Raw genomic sequence first — 21,247 nt, 5'->3', positions numbered from 1 at the left:
GGTTGGCAGATCTGGAGAGCTATGTGGGAGGAAGAAGAGAAGGCCAGCATTTCCCTGCTCTGTCCCCGCCCCCACATACAGTGTCACAACCAAGAATCCATGCCCTGGTGGCACTAGAGGCCAATAAGGCTCCCCTCTTTATACTTAAGGGGTGCCAACAGACCAAAAATTGCTCAGAAAAATCTCAAGGCTCCAGAGCTCATAACTCTAAGAGATTAAAAAATAGCAAAACTTTCAGATGCACAGTTCAAAACACTGGTGATCAGGATGCTCATAGAACTGGTTGATTTTAGTCACAAATTAAAGGAACATATGAAGACTAAACTAATTGAAATGAAGAGAATTGCCCAAGAAACCAATAGTGATGAAAAGGAAACTGGGTCTGAAATCATGGCAGTGAACCAGAAGGAAGAAAAAATGACCAAACAGGAAAATATAAAGTAACAAGAATTCAAAAAAATGAGGAGAGACCTTGGAACTTCCAGGATATCTTTATATGTTCCAACATCCAAATTATAGGGGTAGCAGAAGGGGGAAAAGAACAGCCACCAGAGGAAAACTTATTTGAACAAATAATAAAATAGAATTTCCCCAATCTATCAAAGAAAATAAACTTCCAGGAAATCCAGGAAGCTCAGAAGTCCCCAAAAAGGTGGACCCAAGAAGGAACACACCAAGGCACATCATCCTTACATTAGCCAAGATTAAAATGAAGGAGAGAATCCTGGAAGCAGCAAGTGATAAAGGGAAAGTCACCTAGAAAAGAGTTCCCATCAAACTGTCAGCAGATTTGTTAAAAGAGACCTTACAGGCAAGAAGGGGCAGGAAAGAGTTATTCCTAGTTATGAAATCCAAAGACCTACAACCAAGATTACTCTATCCAGCGAAACTTTCATTTACAATGGAAGGGCAGATAAAGTGCTTCTCAGATAAGATCAAATTCAAAGTATTCATCATCACCAAGCCCTTATTATGTGAAATTTTAAAAAGATTTTTTTATATAAAATGTAAATAGAAAAAGAAGATAAAAAGATGAACAGTGAAAGGACAGCAAACTCACAGTTATTAACAACCACATCTAAACCAAAAGCAAACTAAAAGGACAGCTACATCAGGAGCGGAAATGTAGAAATGAAGATCTTATTAAGGGTTAGCAACAGGGGAGTGGGAGGAGGAGAGTGGGGGATAAGGTAGAGAAAATATGTAGCTTAGTTGGTACATAGAAAATAGATAGGGGGAGGGCAAGAATAGTATGGGAAATATAGAATCTGAAGAACTTGAGACAAATGGTCGTAACTAAAGGGGGGAATGTTGGGGTGGGGGTGCAGGGTAGAGGAGAATGAAGGGGGGAAATAGAACAACCTTAATGGAATAATCAATAAAATAAAAATTAAAAATAAAATAAAGTCTACTGGGTATGACAACAAAGAAAATAAAGTACCTAGAAATAGGCCTAGCCTAGGTACTAAAAAAAATCTTTACTCAGAAAACTGCACATTGAGAGGATGTGTCTTGTCTTGGAGTGTAAACAAAGGGTTACCCTTTGCCTTAGTCCTTTCTGGGGAATGGAATGATGGGAAGGTGTCTACAGACATAGGTTTCAGATAATATGCAGCATTCTATGTTTTTCCTTTTGCTCAGAACAAATATCATTGGTCAAAAACTGCAGAGGGTCGTGATAAACTAGAAAGAGGCAACTCGGCATCTGGGGAAGAAGTCAAGGTCAGGGTCATTGTTTAAAACAATTTTTGAGAAATAATTACCAAGGTCACTTGTGCAAACGTCCTAGACATGAGATATCTTCTCATCTCTATGAAAAGCAAGCCAACTGTAACTGAACAACAATAAATTTAAAATGCAAAAATGTAAAAAAAAGTTTGTATTAAAGAGAAATGTCAGGAATGAACCCTGACAGAATAGTGCAGTGAATTCCAAGAGGGTGGTGGGGAAAAATATTTGCTTGGCAGCAAGGGTCTCTGAGGGTTTTGAGGCTCTCCTCTTAGGGCATTGACCATTGGTGTGTTCAGGCTTGATGACCTGTAGGATATGGCCATGCACACTCCAAGCACGAAACTACACTTTCTCCTTTGCCCAGACAGCAGTATTTCAGGGGAGCGTTTTTGGGAGCTGATATTAAGCCACTGCTCATGACAGAAATGCCCACATTTTGGGAAGAGAGTGTCTGAAGGCTGTGTAGGTATGTACATGAATCAAAGAAGAAAGAAAGGTACTGATGCCATAAATGTATTTGGTGCCTTACAATGAAGCACACAAATGAGAGATGAGGAGAGAAATAGAACATCACCAGGGTAAAATGCTGAATTCTAGATATTTCCACAAAAATTACAAAAATATGTATATCATCGTTTCTACTTGGCTCTTCAGAGCTGTCAGATCAGCAAGGCATATAATACATGATTATTAGCTTCTCATGGTTCCGGAGGGTCAGGTACCTCCTTTCCTCAGGCTTGCTATTTCCATGAAATGTAATCCTCAGACATAGAATAAAGCCAAAGGAATGATTTATATGATTATTTTTTGAGGCAAAGGCAGTGTGCTGTGTTCCTTCCTCTCTCTCTCTCTCTTTGATGTGCCTGACTGCAGACACAGAGTACAACCTGGTGTCCTTTCACAGCGTAGTGTACGCAGTTGAGAAGCTCTTCCCCAAAGGTCAGCATTTCTGGTTCTTGGACCCATTACAATGAGGAGCAGAGAGGACGAGGTTAAGTCGTTTGGCTGTGAAATCAAACATCACATTCTTTTAGTTACTCAGTAAATAAAATATGAAATATTCGTATCCATCTGTGTGACTTTAGTATCTTTCTCATGTTCTTCCTTTTAAATCTATTTTAGTGATTGCGCTATTACAGTTGTGCCATTTTCCCTCTTGTATTCCTCTCTACCCCGCGCATCCCTCCAACCCTCATTCCACAGTCTTGAGTCACATCCATGGGTCGTATATAGAAGTCATTTGGTTTCTGCATTTCCAATTCTGTTCTTAAATTCCACCAGTCTATTTTCTACTTCTCCTTTATGCTTCTTATCCCCTATATATTTTCCTTCTTTCTCCCTCCTCCCTCTTCCCTCTATGTGACCTCCAATTCTGTGATTCTGTTTTCTCGTACCTGTTTGCTTAGTTGGTTTTAGTTTTAGTGTTTGTTTTTAGGTTGTGTTTGATAGTTGCGACTTTGTGGCCATTTTGTTCATATTTATTATCATTTTTTAGGGAAGCTCCTTTAACATTTCACATAATAAGGGCTTGGTGAGGATGAACTCCTTGAACTTGACATTACCTGGGAACCACTTGATCTGCCCTCCCATTCTAAATGAAAGCTTGGCTTGATTGAGTCATCTTGGATATGGGTCCTTGCCTTTCATGACGTCAAATACTTTTTCCAGCTGTTTCTTGTCTGCAAGATTCCTTTTCAAAAGTCTGCTGGCAGTCTTATGGGAACGTTCTTTGCAGGCAACTGTCTCCTTTACTCTTGTTCTTCTAAGATTCTCTTCTTATCTTTTATTTTGGGTAATGTAATGATGATGTGGCTTGGTGTGTTCCTCTTTGGGTCCAATTTCTTTGGACTCTCTGGGCTTCCTGCATTTCCTGGAAGTCTATTTCCTTGGCCAGATTGGAGCTGCTCTTCATTAGTTTAAAACAAGTTTTCAATTCTTACTCTTCCTTTTCTCTTTCTAGTACCCCTATGATTTAGATGTTGGGATGGTTAGTTTTTTTCTGGAGGATCCTAGGCCTCTCAACACCTTTAAAAAAAAAGTCTTGTTTCTTCTTTCTATTCCAGTTTGATGTTTACTTCTTCCTTCTTGTCTTTTGATCTGAGTCTCAATTTTTCTCCCTTCACTGTTGCTTCTTTGTGCATTTTTTTTAATTTCACTCTTCATAGCCTTCACTTGTTTCCTCTATTTAGTAACCATATTAATTCCTGTGAGCATCCTGGTGACCAGTGTTTGAACTGTGCGTCCAATAGGTTGGCTATCTTTTCATCAAATAGTTGTATTTTTTCCAGAGCTTTGATCTCTTCTTCATTTAAGCAATTTTTTTGTTTGTTTCAGAGTGCCTGTTACATAGTAAGGGCTAGAGCCTTTGGTATACAGCAGGGTGGAAAAACCCATTTCCCTGTGTTGTGACACTGTATGTGGGAGAGGGGTCTGAGAGTGAACAGTGCCACTGCTCAGATCTGTGTGGGCTTTCAGTCACTTTTCCCACTATCCACAAAGAAATTTGGTCCTTCTGGTGCTGGTTCCCAGGTGAATGGGTTTTTGTATTTTCTGTAACCCTGTGGGTCTCTCTAATAAATGCTCCTGTGAGGCAGGGAGTTTCTCCCAGTACAACAACACCCACGGATCATTTCAGTTAGAAGTTGTGAGGCTTTATGTTCATGATGGAATCCTGAGTTGCGTGGTCTTTCTTGTTCTCCAGTTATTCTGCCCGATTTATCTGCAAGTGAATGTGGGAATTCCTGGTCCATCAGCCACTGCCTCTGCAGATCTACCAGCCACTGACTCTGCCAATTGCCACTTTGCCCACTCTGGTTCTCCAGTTGCCACCTTGCTATGAGTCCTCTCTCCCCCTGCTGTCTGCCTGTGTGCCACCCTACAGGTCTGGATGAATCTTTATTGTCTAACTCTTTGGTTGTTAGACTTCCATGTAGTTTGGTTTTTCTGGCAGTTCTTGTTGATTTTTGTGTTTCAAATTTTTTTATTTTACTTCTTTCGGTTGTGCAAGGAGGTGCAGTGCATCCACCTATGCCTGCATCTTGACTAGAAATAACTCTAGTATCTTTCAAATGGTACTGAAATTTGGTGAGAGAGGGAATATTTATTAGTATTTCTGTAAAGCTTAGCATTATTGGGTGGATAGTTACTGTTTCAAAAAACCCCAACCTTTTCTTATTTAAATGTTTAAACCATTTCTTGGTTGAACAATCATTTATTTTGTTTTACAAATCAAAACCTTGGGACTCAAAGAGATGAAAAAGTATTCGAAGTTGTGTAGCTAGAACATGATGAAGCCAGTTCTGAATGTCTCCAAAGTACCTAGTATTCATTACAGTGTAGATGTCATAGATGTGTGGCCCTGACAGGCATGAGTCAGTTGGTTTGGGCATCACCCTGCAAACTAAAAGGTCGCTGGTTTTATTCCTGGAGGGCACCTGCCTGGGTTGCAGGCTCGGTCCCCACATGGTGTGTGAATGAGAGGCAACTGATTGATATTTCTCTATCAGATTGACCTCATTCTCTCTAAGAAATAACTTTTTAAAAGAAGCAATGTGAAATATTAATATTTTTGGATGGAGATACAAAGAAAAAGTTTATTATTCTATTCACTATTTTAAAAGGAACACAATTAAGTTCCTTTTGCCATTTTATGTTAAGATACCTGAGCTAAGAGGTTTCCTAATATGGTAAACAGGGGCCTTCATTCAGTTCCCTGCACCCTATTATTGCAAGACACCCCACCTGGTCTCATGTCTGCTAGCTGCCAGAAGTGATACTGAGAGTAGCCTCTAGAGATTGTTTCAAAGAATGACAGCAATGATTAAATACAGCAATAGTTTTCGCAGATGCAATTGCTGTGATGGGAAGTGCAGAAGTAGTGGGTTATTTCCTGATCCTGAAAGGAAGTCAAGAATGTAAAAGGCAGGCTGTCCTTTTATTACAAAATCAGAAAAAAGAGATGACATTATGTTATCATACCAAAACCCATCACTTGAGGTGTTTTAAAAAGTCTTTTATTTTCACAAAATCCTTCCATGGAAGCATTACCATGATGTTCCCCCAAAATTATGCATATAGAATCATATTATGATGCTGCATGACTAGTCAAAATTAACTATATGAGAGTCTTTCAAGCTTTATTAAGAGGAATGACCCAGTCATCAACTTGCTACTATTGTACTAACCAGACAATCCATTACCTAGCACTTGTCAGGGGGAAGGGAAAATCTCAATTTCTAGCAATGACATTTGCTCGGATTAAATCTAAAATGAATTTCCTCAGCACAGGTTGGCATGACAGGCGTGACATTTACAACTGCCATGTTTTAACCAATATTGTTTTGATAAGGTCTTGAATGTCCCACGAAATTGGTAAAATATAGTATCAGACCTAATGCGAATTCCCCTTCATGCTGACTCTGAAGAAGGAATACATTACAGGTCTGTCTTTTGGTGTAGTGTGAGGAAGGAAAGCAAATGAAAAGAAATATATTACTCCTAATTTCCCCAGATACTTCTACTCATTGGTAAGTATATATTTCACTGGAGGTCCATACATTTGTTAGTCTAAAGCAAGTTATTTACTAGTTATGTGTGATTTTTAAACATTCATTGTTTAATAATCAGTAAAAGTGGAAATATTAAATATGGCTGCATAAGACCAAAGATCTTTCTTACTGTTCTCTTCTCATTTTGTCTTATCCCTGCCCTTAAAAATACACATTTTCATAATATTAAAAAAATATTTTAAGTAAACTGGTTGATGTAAAAATGTATTTTCTCAACATTTTTTAGCTATCACATGAAATTGTTTTGATAATAATATTAATTTATTTTTAAAAGGATGTATGTGTTTGCCTATGTAAAGAATTATACATATATATGTGGGTCCATATTATTTATTTAGGTCTTTCATAGAAAGCATTATGTTCTTCAGTTCTAATGTGCATTTTCTGGTAGAGAAAAATTTACTTATAATCTTAGTCAAAGGATAAGAGTAAGGGAAACCTATCTATCATTTCTGTTGCAGTATCATTATAATTGATGCACCATCTTAACTCTCCTGTACTTTGATAAAGGAAAGGTTAGGTTAATTTTTTCTCCAAGTTGGAGTCATAGCATGGTTCACAGCAGAGAACTATGGTCTCCATAGTTGCTTCTGACAATCGCCATGGATAATGTGGAACTACATCTGCATCTCATTCACTCAAAGTAACACTGATATGCTTTCTTCAAAGTACTTTGAATCTGTGGACTTTTCTCTATGAGGACATTAGCAAACTGATCCATTATCCTAATAATTGTGGACATGTTACGTATAATGAGACAAATTCCCTATACAGATCCACTAACTGAAACTCCTGAAACTCTAATGCCATGTTACCTGACCTTGTCTTTTTTGTCCAAAAGTCCTGGACGCCTAATGTTGCCTTACTGATTTTGGAATTTTCATGAATGTTGCATGGCTGTGTGAGTTCCCCATGAGCATGAATTAAACATGGACTATCTCCTGTAAGTCTCTCTCTATCCATTTGGTTATTAGCCTAGGAAACAGAACTTTAAAGGTGGAAGGAAACACACTAATATTTTGGGGTCCTTAAAATAGGTTATAACACATGCATTAGTAGATGTACATTTCTGCCCTAAAAATTACCTATTCAGCCCTGGTTGGTGTAGCTCAGTAGATTGAGCAAGGGCCTGAAAACCAAAGGATAGAGATGCAATTCCCAGTCAGGGCACATGCCTGGGTTGTGGGCCAGTTCCCAGAAAGAGACACACCAGAGAAAATCATACACTGATATTTCCTGCCCCTCTCTCCTTCCCTTACCCTCTACAGATAAAGAAATAAAACATTTAAAAATGATTTATTTATATTTCTGTTTCTTTTATGAGTCAAAGAGTTCTTATAAAACCATAAAAAAGTATATTAACATAAACAATCCATTTAAAAAATAGTTATATTTAGTGAGAAAAGTTTCATTTTTGCAAATCTTTTTATTTGCCAGCTTAATGAAGACAGTGGCACTCTTATCTGCTTCTTTCTGCAAGCTGTTGTGAAATATTTTTTAGGTCGAAGAACACACAAAAAATGTTGCCTGACTCAGGCATAGTTAGAAAAAAGGGTGCCACATACACTGCCTGGAAGGTCCCAAGGTCCTGAAAATGTTGTCACATGCCTCTTTCTTGTGCCACCCATGCACCAGCCTGCCATGAAGCAGCAAGCACCCTAAAGTTATCGAAGCAGAGTTTGAAAAAAATCTCTGCTCTGCCCAGTCATCTGGATCTTCACCTTTCATTCAGGTTTGACTCTCTCACATGGAGACTCAAAGTGGCCTCTGGTTCAACCTGAGGACCAGCTGTCTCTGCATTCCAACCTGGTCTCTGCATGTAAATAGACTCTTGCATTTTGAATTCCGACCCTCTCACTCTGTGGCTCCAATTATTGAATTGTGCTTTGTCAAGTACCCGACGGACCTGTAGTGTGGCACATGTTTGATGCTTTTTAGGATATAATCCCAGTAGTGAAATTGCTGTGTCAAAAGACAGTTGCATTTTTAGTTTTCTGAGAAAGCCCCATACTGTTTTCCACAGTTGTTGCCCCGTCTGCATGTTCAACCACAATGCACTAGGGTTGCCTTCGTTCTACAGCCTCCCCAGCACTTGCTGTTTGTTGACTTATTGATGACGGCCATTCTGACTGGTGAATGGTTGTATTTCATTGCTGTTGTAATCTGCATCTGTCTTGTCTTTCTTCCTGGTGTGGATATAACTCCTTCCCTAATTACCAAAAATTTTGCCTCCAGGATTTAGCCTAGAGGGAGGGCAGCAGAATCCCAACTGTTTTCTAGTAACAGAAGAACTCTACTGACAAGGGTTTGAAGAGACACATTCACAGAGAAGTGAAGGAAACAAAGTAAGAAAAATGTTCTTATCTTGTCACTTTTTTATATAATTAATTGGGGTGACGCTGGTTAATAAAGTTATACAAATTTCAAGTGTGCAATTCCATAACATCCTTTGCATACTGTACTGTGCGTTCACCACCCCATGTCAAGTCTGCTTCCAGCAGAACCATCTATGCCCCCCCTAATGCTCTTCTATTGAAGAGCATACCCCCTTTTCCTCTGGGCATCACCATACTGTTGGCTGTGCCTATGAAGTTTGTTTTTCTTAATCCCTTTGCCTTTTCCACCCAGACACCACTCCCCCCTCCTCTGATAGCTGTTAACCTGCTCACTATCTGTGAGTCTGTCCCCATTTCCTTGTTAGTTCAGTTTGTTCATTAGATCCCACATAGCAGTGGAATAATACGGTATTTGTCTTTCTCTGACTGGCTTATTTCACTGAGCAATGTGCTCTCCAGGTCCATCCATGCTGTCACAAAGGGTAAGATTTCCTCCCTTGTTATAGGCTCATACGATTCTATTGTGTAAATGTACCACAGTTGTTTTCTCCAATAGTCAACTGATGGGCACTTGGGCTGCTTGTACATATTAGCTACTGCAAATAGGGATGTCCTGAGGAGTGGGGTGCAACCCAGAGTGTGGAGGGAGGCAGACTGGTCCAACAGGTGGGCATTGAAAGGGGGGGTGGAAAGTTCTGGGAGCAAAACCTTGTTTTATGATACTTCTCATCCTCTTGATGTTTTTCCAGTTCCAAGTAGGACTCAAAGTTGAAGACACAGGTTACTCTTCATGGTGGCCAAAGCAGCACACACCTGAAGACACTGGTTGTACAGAAAAAAAAAAAAAAAGAGATACCTAATGAGCTTTCTACTCTTCATGCACTCCCCACCCCTGTTGTCAGTCCTAAAAAAAATTATTTTAAGCCAACCACCCCCTTATTCTTGCTTTGCCATCCTGAAGCAGAAAAAAAGGCTTTCAGTAAAATGCTCATGAAAACTGGCCTCTCTCCCAATACCACATCCTGAGGCCTTGCCCGGCTTTCTGCCTCCCCCACCCACATTATGGCACATACAAGATGGGGAAAGTACACCTCCCAGAAAGCAGTCAAAAGACAGCAGTTTCGAAAAGCAGGTGTTTTATTGAGGTGATGGGTTACCTATGATTTACCTTTCACTCACATGGCATTCTCCTTGTTCCAAGCTCGGGCCATGGTGTCATAGGGGTTCCTGTCATTCAAGTACATCCTGGCAATGAATGTAAGAAAGGCATCCTTGGGTTTGGGGTCACAGAGCATGGAGCTGATGGATAACAGGAGTTTGAATATGGTCATTAAGGGAGACCACTGGGACCTGAAAATATCCAGACTGATGTAGCCTCTCTCATTAATATTGGGGTTTTAGATCAGTGAGGTGAAGTAAATCCAGGGGCTCTGAAGGGGTAGTGAGGCGTGACTTGTATGTTTAATCAAAACACGGCTCCTTTGTAGGTTCTGTCAGCCAGATCTGTGATGATCCGTTTCCATGTGAAAATGCCATGGTCCACTTGCCCTCAGAGGACATTGGCGAGGGAAGGTCATTGTTGATGTTTATCAGTTCCTTGTGCAGTCACCTCAGAGCTGTGGATGTTTCCATAGGAGTGGGCATGGCCGGGATATCCTAGTAGGGACAGAAGAAGGAACAACAGGTTGGAACAACAATGGGTTATAGTGGTTGTTCCTACAATGGTGTGGTTTGGCAGGGCCAGGGTTAAAGGGCCAGCCAACCTCAGGTCGGTGAGTTGGTAAGAAGGCTGGAGTCAGGCTGTGGGAAACAGTGGCTGGGGGAAAAATGTTAGGGTCTCACATGGGCCTGTTGGACCTGAGGGGCTACTGCTCACCTGTATGCCACTGATCCCTGGCTTCCCCACCCCTTTTTCCTTCAACTTTTCTTCCTCCAACCCTGGCTCCTCCATCTATTCCTCCTCCACCACTGGGTCTGCCGCTCAGAGTCTGAGCCCTGAGACTGCAGTGCAGGTAACACCACTGCCCTTGCACAGCAGTAGCCAACCGTGTCTCTCTCTCTCTGGTCAGCTGCATGCCTGGGCAGGATGCGATATATTCTGTGATATTCCTAGGGCCCAAAGATGGCATCAGAAAGTCAGTCGGAGCAGGAGACAGGTGCCTGAATGACAGGGAGTGGAGGGTGAGAGAGACCATAGAGCAGAGTGAGGGGTGAGGGGCTCTGCAGGGGAAGGGGTGTAAAGTGAAAGAGGGATCATGGAGAAGAATGTGGGGGATTAAGGAAATAAATAGGAGTAAAAGGGAAGGCAAGGAATGGCGGGGAATGGGGGTAAAGGGGCAGAAGGGTCCATGGAGGTGAATGTGGGGTGGAAGGCATGAGGTCCATGGAGGGGAATTCAGAGGAGTGGTGGTGGAAGTTGGGGGGGAATAAAGGGCAATGCTGGGTGGTGGGCGAGAACGTCCATCGAGATAAGTGTGGGTGGAGGGCTATAGAGACAATGGAGTAGACTATGGGAGAGGAATAGAGATGGAAAGCAGCAAGATCCATAGGAGGAATGGGGTGAAGGGCAGGAGGGACCACTGAGGCAAATGGTGTGGGACCAAGGAGGGGAATGATGGGGAGGTAGGGTGAGAGGTTATGGGAAGGTGAAGGGCGCGGGGATGGAAGGATCCTAGGTTCCGTGTCTGCCCCATTACAAGCTCTCTGCCCTGGTAGGTAGAGTCTAAAGCACCCCCTTGCTTCGAGTCACCCAAATGTAGAGAAACCATTGGTTCTATGAATACCCACACCTCTCACTCACCCAGACTCACTTCTGTGAATGCTTTTCCCCCAAGTTTTGTGCTAATCTACCTCCCTGCTATTCTTCCTGAGTTTGCTCTTCCTCTCTTTCTATGGACAGAGATGTTCCAAAGAGTGAGCTTTAAACGTCTTTAAAAGTTGTAATGGGGTGGAGCTTCACCTATTCGCCAGGGCAGGGACCCCTCTTTGCTGCCATGGAGTGCTGTCTGTTTGGGAGGATCCAAAGAGGAAATAGTGCAGCTCACCAGCTTGTTCCTAGAACATTTGCCACTGAACTCTACTGAGTGACTGGAAGTTTCTGTCACCCGTGTCAAGTGCCATAGTCCACAGTCAACTCTGAGCCTCAGTTTCCCCTTAAGTCAGCCTTGCTCACCCTTTCAGCTACCTCTTTCTGGATATTCTCAGCCACCCAGGCCATGCAATGCGCCACCTTGACTTACCAGTCTGATTGTCCTGATTGTTTTGTTTGTTTGTTTGTTTGTTTGTTTGTTTAATTCCTTGGTAGTTTCAGAATTCCATGCAGTGTGATTTTCTGGTTCTTCTGGTCATCTATTCATTTTAGATTGGTTTTTATCCTCTAGAAGTGTTTCTGCATATACCTCCTCTTGTCCAGAACTCCAAGATTAGGTAATTTCCCAAAAAATAAACATGTGCCTGTTTTTTTTATTATTTTGGTATGTATTCAGGAAGAAATTTATTTTTTATTCAGTACATTTTAAGGTAAATACAGCTATACATTTCTATGTACGTAATCTTTGTTTGGTTATTAAAATTAAGGTAACTCAAAGGCACTCATTTGCTTTATATCTCATTACCCCTGAGATAAAGTTGATGTAAGATATTTTGTTTTGATAATTCGTAAATTTAATCAGCATATCTAAAAGCCCCTGCACTGGCTGATGAAAATCCAATGATTCAAATAGTGTGGAACCCTTTCATACTCTTTTCCCCCAAACTTTAGATGTAATGAATCACTGTACAGCTGGCATTGATTCCTTCCACAGGACAAAATGGTGTGCACATCTACAGCACATTGCATGGTCTGCAGCAAGTGCATTTTAAAATTCTACAATGTACATTAGAATCCTACAATAGTATTCTTTTCATTTAGTCTTCTAAGGCCCAGAGGCCCTTAATTCAATTTTACAGCTATCTTCTTAAAAAGAATATTAAAGCAAGAGAATATGTAAATAGAAAGAGAAAGCAATGCAGTTCACAAATAGCATCAACCCTCTTAGTTGTCAATTATGTTTCCTCATGAATGAGTTTCTGAGTTGCAGCCAAATTTAAAACTAAAACAATGTTGGCCCACATGACCTACCTGAAAAGCCTAATTTCTTTAAGAGGAATTAATATAATATTGATGGGACCTATATGCTAAATGAGGTCTTTAGTTACATTACAACCTGATACAGATCTTTAGTGAACTTTGTCAGCTCATACTGATTTATTTAAAACAAGTTAGTGAAATGATTTGAAAAAGCCTTTTGAAGTGGCTGAGCTGAAGATTTCCACAGGGTTACTGCAGTATCATCCTTGCAGAGGGGCTGGAATTCTTGTTTCTGATTAAAATTCATGTTTGCTTTTATTTTATTTTATTTTATTTTTTAATATTAAATTTTATTTAGTTACTTTTCGAGTACATTTTTTTAATCTATTTCTCCCATCCCACCCCACCCCCCCACCCGGTATCCTCCCTCCCTCTCACCCCCCCCCTCCAGTCCTCATCTCTGTGTCTTGCAAACTTGTTCCTCAAAATCCCTCCTCCTATTTCCCCTTAAGTTCCCTTACTTCTCCCCTCTGGTCGTTGCCTACTTGTTCTCTTTCAGCATCTTTGTTTTTATTCTGTTTGCTTGTTTCTTTTATTCTTTAACTTCCTGTCAAAGGTGAGATCATATGGTATTTGTCCTTCAATGCCTGGCCTATTTCACTCAGCATAATGCTTTCCAGTTCCATCCATGTTGTTGCAAAAGGTAGTAGCTCCTTCTTTCTCTCTGCTGCATAGAATTCCATAGTGTATATGTACCACAATTTTTTAAATTTTTTTATTTTTTTATTGATTATGCTCTTACAGTTGTTCTATTCCCCCTTTCATTCCCCTCAACCCTACCCCCCATCCCCACCATCACCCCCCCTTTAGTTTATGACCATGTGTCTCAAGTCCTTTAGATTCTATATTTCCCATGCTATTCTTGCCCCCCCCCATCTATTTTCTATCTACTGTCTATGCTACTTATTTTCTGTACCATCTCCCCCCTTCTCCTCCTCTCAGTCCCCTGTTGCTAACCCTCCTTGAGATCTTCATTTCTATGTTTCCACTCCTGATCTAGCTGTCCTTTTAGTTTGCTTTCCTTTTAGGTGTGGTTGTTAATAACTGTGAGTTTGTTGTCCTTTCACTGTTCATGTTTCTTTAACTTCTTTTTCTTAGATAAGTCCCTTTAACATTTCATATAATAAGGGCTTGGTGATGATGAACTCCTTGAATTTGATCTTATCTGAGAAGCATCTTATCTGTCCTTCCATTTTAAAAGAAAGTTTTGCTAGATAGAGCAATCTTGGTTGTAGGTCTTTGGATTTCATGACTTGGAATACCTCTTTCCAGCCCCTTCTTGCCTGTAAGGTCTCTTTTGAGAAATCTGCTGACAGTCTGATGGGGACTCCTTTGTAGGTGACTGTCCCCTTAGCTCTTGCTGCTTCTAGGATTCTCTCCTTCATTTTAATTTTGGCTAATGTAATTACGATGTGCCTTGGTGTGTTCCTTCTTGGGTCCAACTTCTTTGGGACTCTCTGGGCTTCCTGGATTTCCTGGAAGTCTATTTCCTTTGCCAGATTGGGGAAATTCTCCTTTATTATTTGTTCAAATAAGTTTTCCACTGGTGGCTGTGCCTTTCCCCCTTCTGGTACCCCTATAATTCGGATGTTGGAGCGTTTAAAGATGTCCTGGAGGTTCCTAAGACTCTCCTCATTTCTTTGAATTCTTGCTTCTTGACTCTTTTCTGTTTGGCCATTATTTGCTTTCTTCTGGTCCACTTCATTGATTTGAGTCCCAGTTTCCTTTTCATTGCTATTGGTGTCCTGTGCAATTCCATTCATTTCAATTAGTTTTGCCTTCATATATTTGTCAGATTTGTCGGTATAATCAACCAGTTCTGTGAGGATCCTGATCACCAATGTTTTAAACTGTGTGTCTGTGAGTTTTGCTATTTCTTCATCGCTTAGATTTATTGGCTCTGGGGGTCTGAGATCCTCCTGCGCCATTCTTGGTCTGTTCGGGCCCTTTAAGTGTGAGAAGCAGCGCCTTGGACTCCCAGGTAGCTGTGTTGTGACGCTGTATGTGGGCGCGTGGCCAGAGCGGGAAAATGGCGACCCCCCTCTGCCGCTTCTCACAGCTGGGTGTGGAGGAGCAGTGCCTTAGTTGGTTCACCTGGGCCGGGCCACTCAGAGTCGCTGGGTTATGACACTGTATGTGGAGGTGGGGTCAGAGCAGGGAAATGGCGGTGCTCTCCACTGCCGCTTGCCGTGGGGACCTGCCGGTCTGGTCCAACCACCCACTCCCTCGCCTGTCCACCCAGGCACAAATGCGCGACCTCAATCAACACGCAGCCCCGGGCCGGCTGTCTCCCCTTCCCTCGCCTGGTTGCTCGGTCGCTCGCCTGGTTGCTCGCTGGGTCGCTCACTAGGTCTGACCCTGCGCCTGGATTCCGCTGGCCTGAGTGTGTCTGGCCGCGTCCTCAGTGCAACCCTGCTCCGCCAGCCGCTGGTTTCGCCCCTTACTGGTCAGGCTGAAGAATTTGTTGTTAACAGACTTCCGAAAAGTTCAATTTTCCGTGTTCTGGCTGTGTTTTCTGTTGCTAACATTTAGTTTTCTCTAATCTTAGTTGTGTGAGAAGGCACGGCACATCCACCTATGCCTCCATCTTGGCGGAAGTCCTGTACCACAATTTTTTGATCCACTCATTACTGACGGGCACCTGGGTTGCTTCCAACTCTTGGCTATTGCAAATTGTGCTGCTATGAAGATTGTGGTGCATAGGTTCTTTGAAATTGATGTTTTAGGATTCTTGGGGTATAATCCTAGCAGTGGAGTTGCTGGGAAAAAGGCAGGTCAATTTTTATTTTTCTGAGAAAATTCCATACTGTTTTCCATAATGGTTGTACCAGTCTGCAATCCCACCAACAGTGAACTAAGGTCCCCTTTTCCCCACACCCTCTCCAACATTTGTTGTTTGTTGCCTTGTCTATTATAGCCATCCTGACAGCCCAATATCGCTGATGAACATAGACACTAAAATACTCAACAAAATATTGGCAAATCGCATCCAACAATATACCCAAAATATTATACACCATGACCAAGTGGGATTCATCCCAGGGATGCAAGGATGGTTCAACATTCACAAAACAGTTAATGTAATTCATCACATAAACAAAAGCAAAGACAAAAACCACATGATCATATCAATAGATGCAGAAAAAGCTTTCAATAAGGTACAACACCCATTTATGATAAAAACACTCAGCAAAATGAAAATAGAGGGAACATTCCTCAATATAATAAAGGCCATTTATGAGAGACCTACAGCCAATATCATACTCAATGGACAAAAACTAAAAGCTTTTCCACTAAGATCAGGAACAAGACAAGGATGTCCACTTTCACCACTTCTAATTTAGAGGTATTGGCCACAGCGATCAGGCAGGAAAAGGAAATAAAAGGCATCCAAATAGGAAAGGAGGAAACAAAACTGTCACTGTTTGCAGATGACATGATAGTGTACATGGAAAATCCTATAGACTCTACCCAAAAACTGCTCAAACTAATTAATGAGTTTGGCAAAACAGCAGGATACAAAGTCAATATCCAGAAATCAAAGGCATTTTTGTATACAAACACTGAACCAGCAGAAGCAGAAATCAAGGAAAAAATCCCATTTGATATAGCAAAAAGAAAAATAAAATATCTGGGAATAAACCTAACCAAAGAGGTAAAAGACCTGTATGCAGAAAACTACACAGCACTGGAGAAAGAAATCAGGGAAGACACAAACAAATGGAAACATATACCGTGTTCATGGATTGGAAGAATTAACATCATCAAAATGTCCATACTACCCAAAGCAATATACAGATTCAATGCAATACCTATTAAAGTACCAATGGCGTATTTCACAGTCATGTTTGCTTTAAGTAGCATAAAATATACTCCTTCAGACTCTTTGGCCTTGTTCAAGACTGTGTAACCATGAAAAAATGATCAGGCAGGAGACTGGTACTAAACACAGCTTGAAAATCCAGGAATACTCAGTCCACTTCAGCTCCTGGGGCGAGCCACCTGATTGTTTTTGCAGTGAGATCACAGACGTGGCTTCCACACACCTCATGGGCTCGAGTTATAATCCCACAGTCAAAATAATTCATCAGCAGAGCCCCTGGATTTAATTCAAGCAGCCTGTTGAGCAGAAAAGTTACTCTCAAGTAAATACTGAGGACAGTACCTGAGTGGTAAAGTTAGCAGTCTGAATTCTATTTTGATGAGTACAATATGTCATTTGGAGTTGTAGAATTTTCTCTAATACTTATTTTTTTAAATTTTTGTTTATTAGGGGAAGAGGGGAAGAGAGATAGAGTAACAGAGAAAGAGAGAGAGAGAGAGATCAAATTCTTTTTTCACTTTTTATACATTCATTGGTTGCTTCTTCTATGTGCCCTGACCAGAAATTGAACCTGTGACCTTGGTGTATTGGGACTAAGCTACCCAGCCAGGCCCTAATGGTGGATTCATTTCTTTTCTTCTCTTTCTTTTCTTGGTCTTTTTTGGCCTTCTACTTTTTCTTCAGGGCATTCCATAATAGAGTGAAGTGTATTGTATTCATGTTAGTTACCATTCTTTCACATTTTGTAACAAACCGTGCATTGGTTTTGGAGGAACACCTTAATAAAATCTTTGAGGAAACTAATATTAAAAATTTACTAAGCTCTAAATTAGATGACATTGGTTGGCATTTCTTAATGTATATTAATTGAAATTAAGTATATTACATTTGTACATAGAATATTTATTTTTTACATCAGTGTGTGATTATTCCTCACATGTTTTCTTCTTGGGACCTGGCCCTGATTGGGAATCTAACCGGCAACCCTTCGCTTCATAGTCTGGTGCTCACTTACTCCACTGAGCCACACCAGCCAGTGCTGTACTTGGAATATTATAAGACATCGGTCACCATTGCAGCTTATATACTTTACTGGTTAATTATTTAAAAAATACCAGTGTTTGTATAATCACATATAAAGTAAATATCAAAGTGTTACAGAATTATCTTTGCATAAATTGTACAAATCACTCTTATATGAAGTTGATCCTGTTCACCTAATGTTTGAGAGTTATCTCATTCATCAGATAATTTCTGAACACTTTGTGAAAGGAATGTAAATATAAAAATCACTATCACAATGTAGAATGAGTACCCTAAACTCCACACAAACAGTACACATACACGTACTATTAAGATATAGAATATAGATAAATTGCACCCTGTTAGGGAAAAAAATTGTGGTAGAAGTTTTACTTTTGATGAAATTTTCAAGAGGCATTGGTAAAGGACATGTAGAAATAGAGAGGGGCATTTCATACAGAGGAGAAAGTCTGCAGGACTAAAATCACCGCAAATGCTCAGCAACATAATGAACTCAAGGTTCGTAGGGATTTAAGGTGTTTAATCAAGACATTTAAATAGTCTCTATTTTTTAAGGTGCATCAGGAGTACTTTGTGCTACATTTTGAATGCCAGAATTTGACGTTTATCTTGATTGGGAAAAATATGGAAATCCTTTCAACTGTTCATTTTGTTTATGAAAGTAGAGAGATATTTCCAAAGTGTGTTTTGGAACAATTAACATACAAGTAATGAGTAAAGTCAATTAGAAAAGAGGGATTCCAAATGAAGAACTAGGAGGCAATTTGAAGCAATAGTGCACTCAAGATGTATAGAGAAGTTTTAAGGTTGTAAAAAGCACAGGGTCTGACAACTGGTTTTCTGTAGTACATGAATTTAACAAGAGAGAAATAAAAAATTGTTTTGAGGTTTTACATTAAAATGAGTAAGGAATCAATGGTTCCATGAAAATGAAGAAAGAAGAAGTATAAAAAGAAAGGGCTCTTGCTGTTTTGGCTCAATGGATTGAGCTTTGGTCTGCAAACCCAAGGGTCACTGGTTCAATTCCAGGTCAGGGCACATGCCTGGGTTGTGGGCCAGGTCTTCTGTAGGAGGTGCGCTAGAGACAACCACAGGTTGATTGTCCTTCTCTTTCTCTCTTCCCCTCTCTCTAAAAATAAATACAACTTTTTTTTAAGAAAAGGAAGCTAGATGTGAGGCTTTTTGGAGGAACATTCAACAGTCATTTTTTGCTTTCAACAAGTACTATGCTCACATGTATACTGTAGATGTAGTGACAACATTATTTTAAACAACTAATCATCCCAAGAAAAAAAACATTTAAGGAAAGGAACAAAAAAAAAAGAGAAAAAATTAGAGTTAAACTTTTCTGTAGTTGAATAATGTATTGAAAAGTCACCAGCGGTTTTTTCTGAAAGTTGTGGCTGAGAAGATGCATTTGTTTAGGAAGTTCAAGTTGTCCACTAAAGCTCTACACTGATTTCCAGGAACTGCATGGTAACTTTTGACAGAGCTGATTTTCATGCAAGGCCTAGAGAGATTTCTACTTTAACTGTATGGAATGAAATTGCTTAAGCATTCATTTCCTGAATAAAACTGTGATCCATGTTGGCAGGTCACTAAGAGATAGAAGGCACAGAATTAGAAAGGAAGTCAACAGCCATTTAGTGTTGTTTCAGTTTATAGTAGGAGGACATACTGATGATATCATGAGCTACTATCAATGCCAAGTATTTCGTAGGGCAAACTTTTGCATTTATATGTCTCTCACTCTGTGCCATTTATAATACCTGACCTTAGGCAGTTAAAAATATTCTATTTATTTATTTTTACAGAGAGGAGAAGGGAAGGAGAAAGAGGGTGAGAAACATCAATGTGTGGTTGCTTCTCATGCACTCCATACTGGAAACCTGGCCAAGAACCAAGGCATGTGCTCTGACTGGGGATTTAAACGGTGACCCCTTTGTTCACAGACTGGCCCTTAATCCACTGAGCCACAGCAGCCAGGGCAGGCAATTTTTAATTACCTTTCTTAAACCTCAGTTTCTTCACTTGTAGAATGAGAATAATAGTAATAATGATTTTTTAGGCAGCATTTGAGCAATTAAATGAGACAATATATGTAAAGCAAGCATAGTAATGCTCCAGGCACATTCGCATCCAGCTGTGAATACAGGTTTTAGTGTTTATCTTCTGTCCTGAGAAAGAATGAGTCTATTTCCTTCAATTCCGCAGGATGTAGAAATGTCTCTCAGGTTATGCTCCTGTAACAGTTTGTGCTCTGACTCATGCTGAAGTGGTTCTTTGTTCTACATAAATGGATGAAAATGAGCAACATTCATTGAACACTCATGGCATGCCATGAATGGCTTTAAGAATTTTACCTTTTTTTTTACCCTGGCTGATGTGGCTCAGTGGATTGAGCACTGGCCTGTGGACCAAAGGGTCCGGGGTTCAACTCCCAGTAAGGGCACATGGCTGGATTGTTGGCCAGGTCTCCACTAGTGAGTGATCCGTAGGAAACTATACACTATATTTCTCCCCCTCTCTTTCTCTATATTTCCTGTCTCTCTAAAAAACCTTTTAAGAAAATAATGTCCCAATTTGTCTCCTTCACCAGTGTGACTCACTGAGTTGGGCATCCGATTCCACTCAGGTTGTATGCCTGAGTTAGAAGTTTGTTTTCCAGTTGGTGGTGTGCAACACATTGAGGTTTCTCTCTCAAATGGACATTTCTCTCCCTCTCTTTTCTCTTCCCCACCTGCTCTTTATGAACAAAAAAATTCTACAATTTCTTAGCAACCTATGAGGTAAGGCCGGTGTATGAAATAAACAGAAGTACCAACGACTTAAATATATTTTTCTGCAATTGTACAGCAAGAAATAAATCTAGAATTTGAATCCTGGCAGTGTGGTTTGCTTCAGAGTCCATACTCTTTTATTTTCACTTTTCCTTAATTTTTTTTCTGTTTTAGAAAAACAGGGAGGGAGAAAAAGAGGGGAGTAAGGGAGGAAGAAAGAAATGGGGAGGGACATTGATGTGAAGGAGACACATCAAGGGGTGCCTACCTTAGGGGCCCTGACCAAAGACCAATCTGTCCACACCGGTATAGGCCATGACCTGGAATAAAACTGGTGACACTTTGCTTTGTGGAACGAAGCCCAATCAGCAGAGCCACACTGGCCAGGATTAAATAGTATACCTTGGTTGTTAACTATATTCAAATGGAAGTTATAGTATTTGAAAGTTGTAGTTTCTGGAATCCACAAGAGCAAGTTGCTACAGATCAGTTTGAACACTGGACAGCAGTCCTCACTAACAACACAAATAAGGGCTCGGATCACAGGGGAAGGACAGATTCAAAATAATGCTAGAGGCAGTACAGGTAGCTTCAATTTTAACAGTTATTATTCTTTCTCCTTCTCTTTCTCTCTTCCCCCCTCTCTAAAATTAATTAAAACCTTTTAAAACAAAGGAATGTAAAAAGTCAGCAAAAAAGAAATCTCCACAGTGACTCTGATTGAATCAAGATAGTAAAAATAGTGTGCTTGTTGTCATCAGGAGTATGCAAAAGTTATGCTTCTGTTAATAGTACATACTGTGCACCCATTTGGTTTTAGAAGTTTCGAAGCTATA

General features: G+C 40.4%; 1 pseudogene; it reads right to left on the bottom strand.

Annotated features, from left to right (window-relative positions):
* Positions 1–9,810: 9,810 nt before the first annotated feature.
* On the bottom strand, positions 9,811–10,267 carry LOC128627116 (ubiquitin-conjugating enzyme E2 D2-like; annotated as a pseudogene).
* Positions 10,268–21,247: the final 10,980 nt, after the last annotated feature.

This window comes from Artibeus jamaicensis, unplaced genomic scaffold (genome assembly GCF_021234435.1).
Source record: "Artibeus jamaicensis isolate MK-2021 breed Jamaican fruit bat unplaced genomic scaffold, CSHL_Jam_final contig_3184, whole genome shotgun sequence".
Classification (NCBI taxonomy): Eukaryota; Metazoa; Chordata; class Mammalia; order Chiroptera; family Phyllostomidae; genus Artibeus; species Artibeus jamaicensis.
This window is presented reverse-complemented; position numbering and strand designations above follow the sequence as displayed.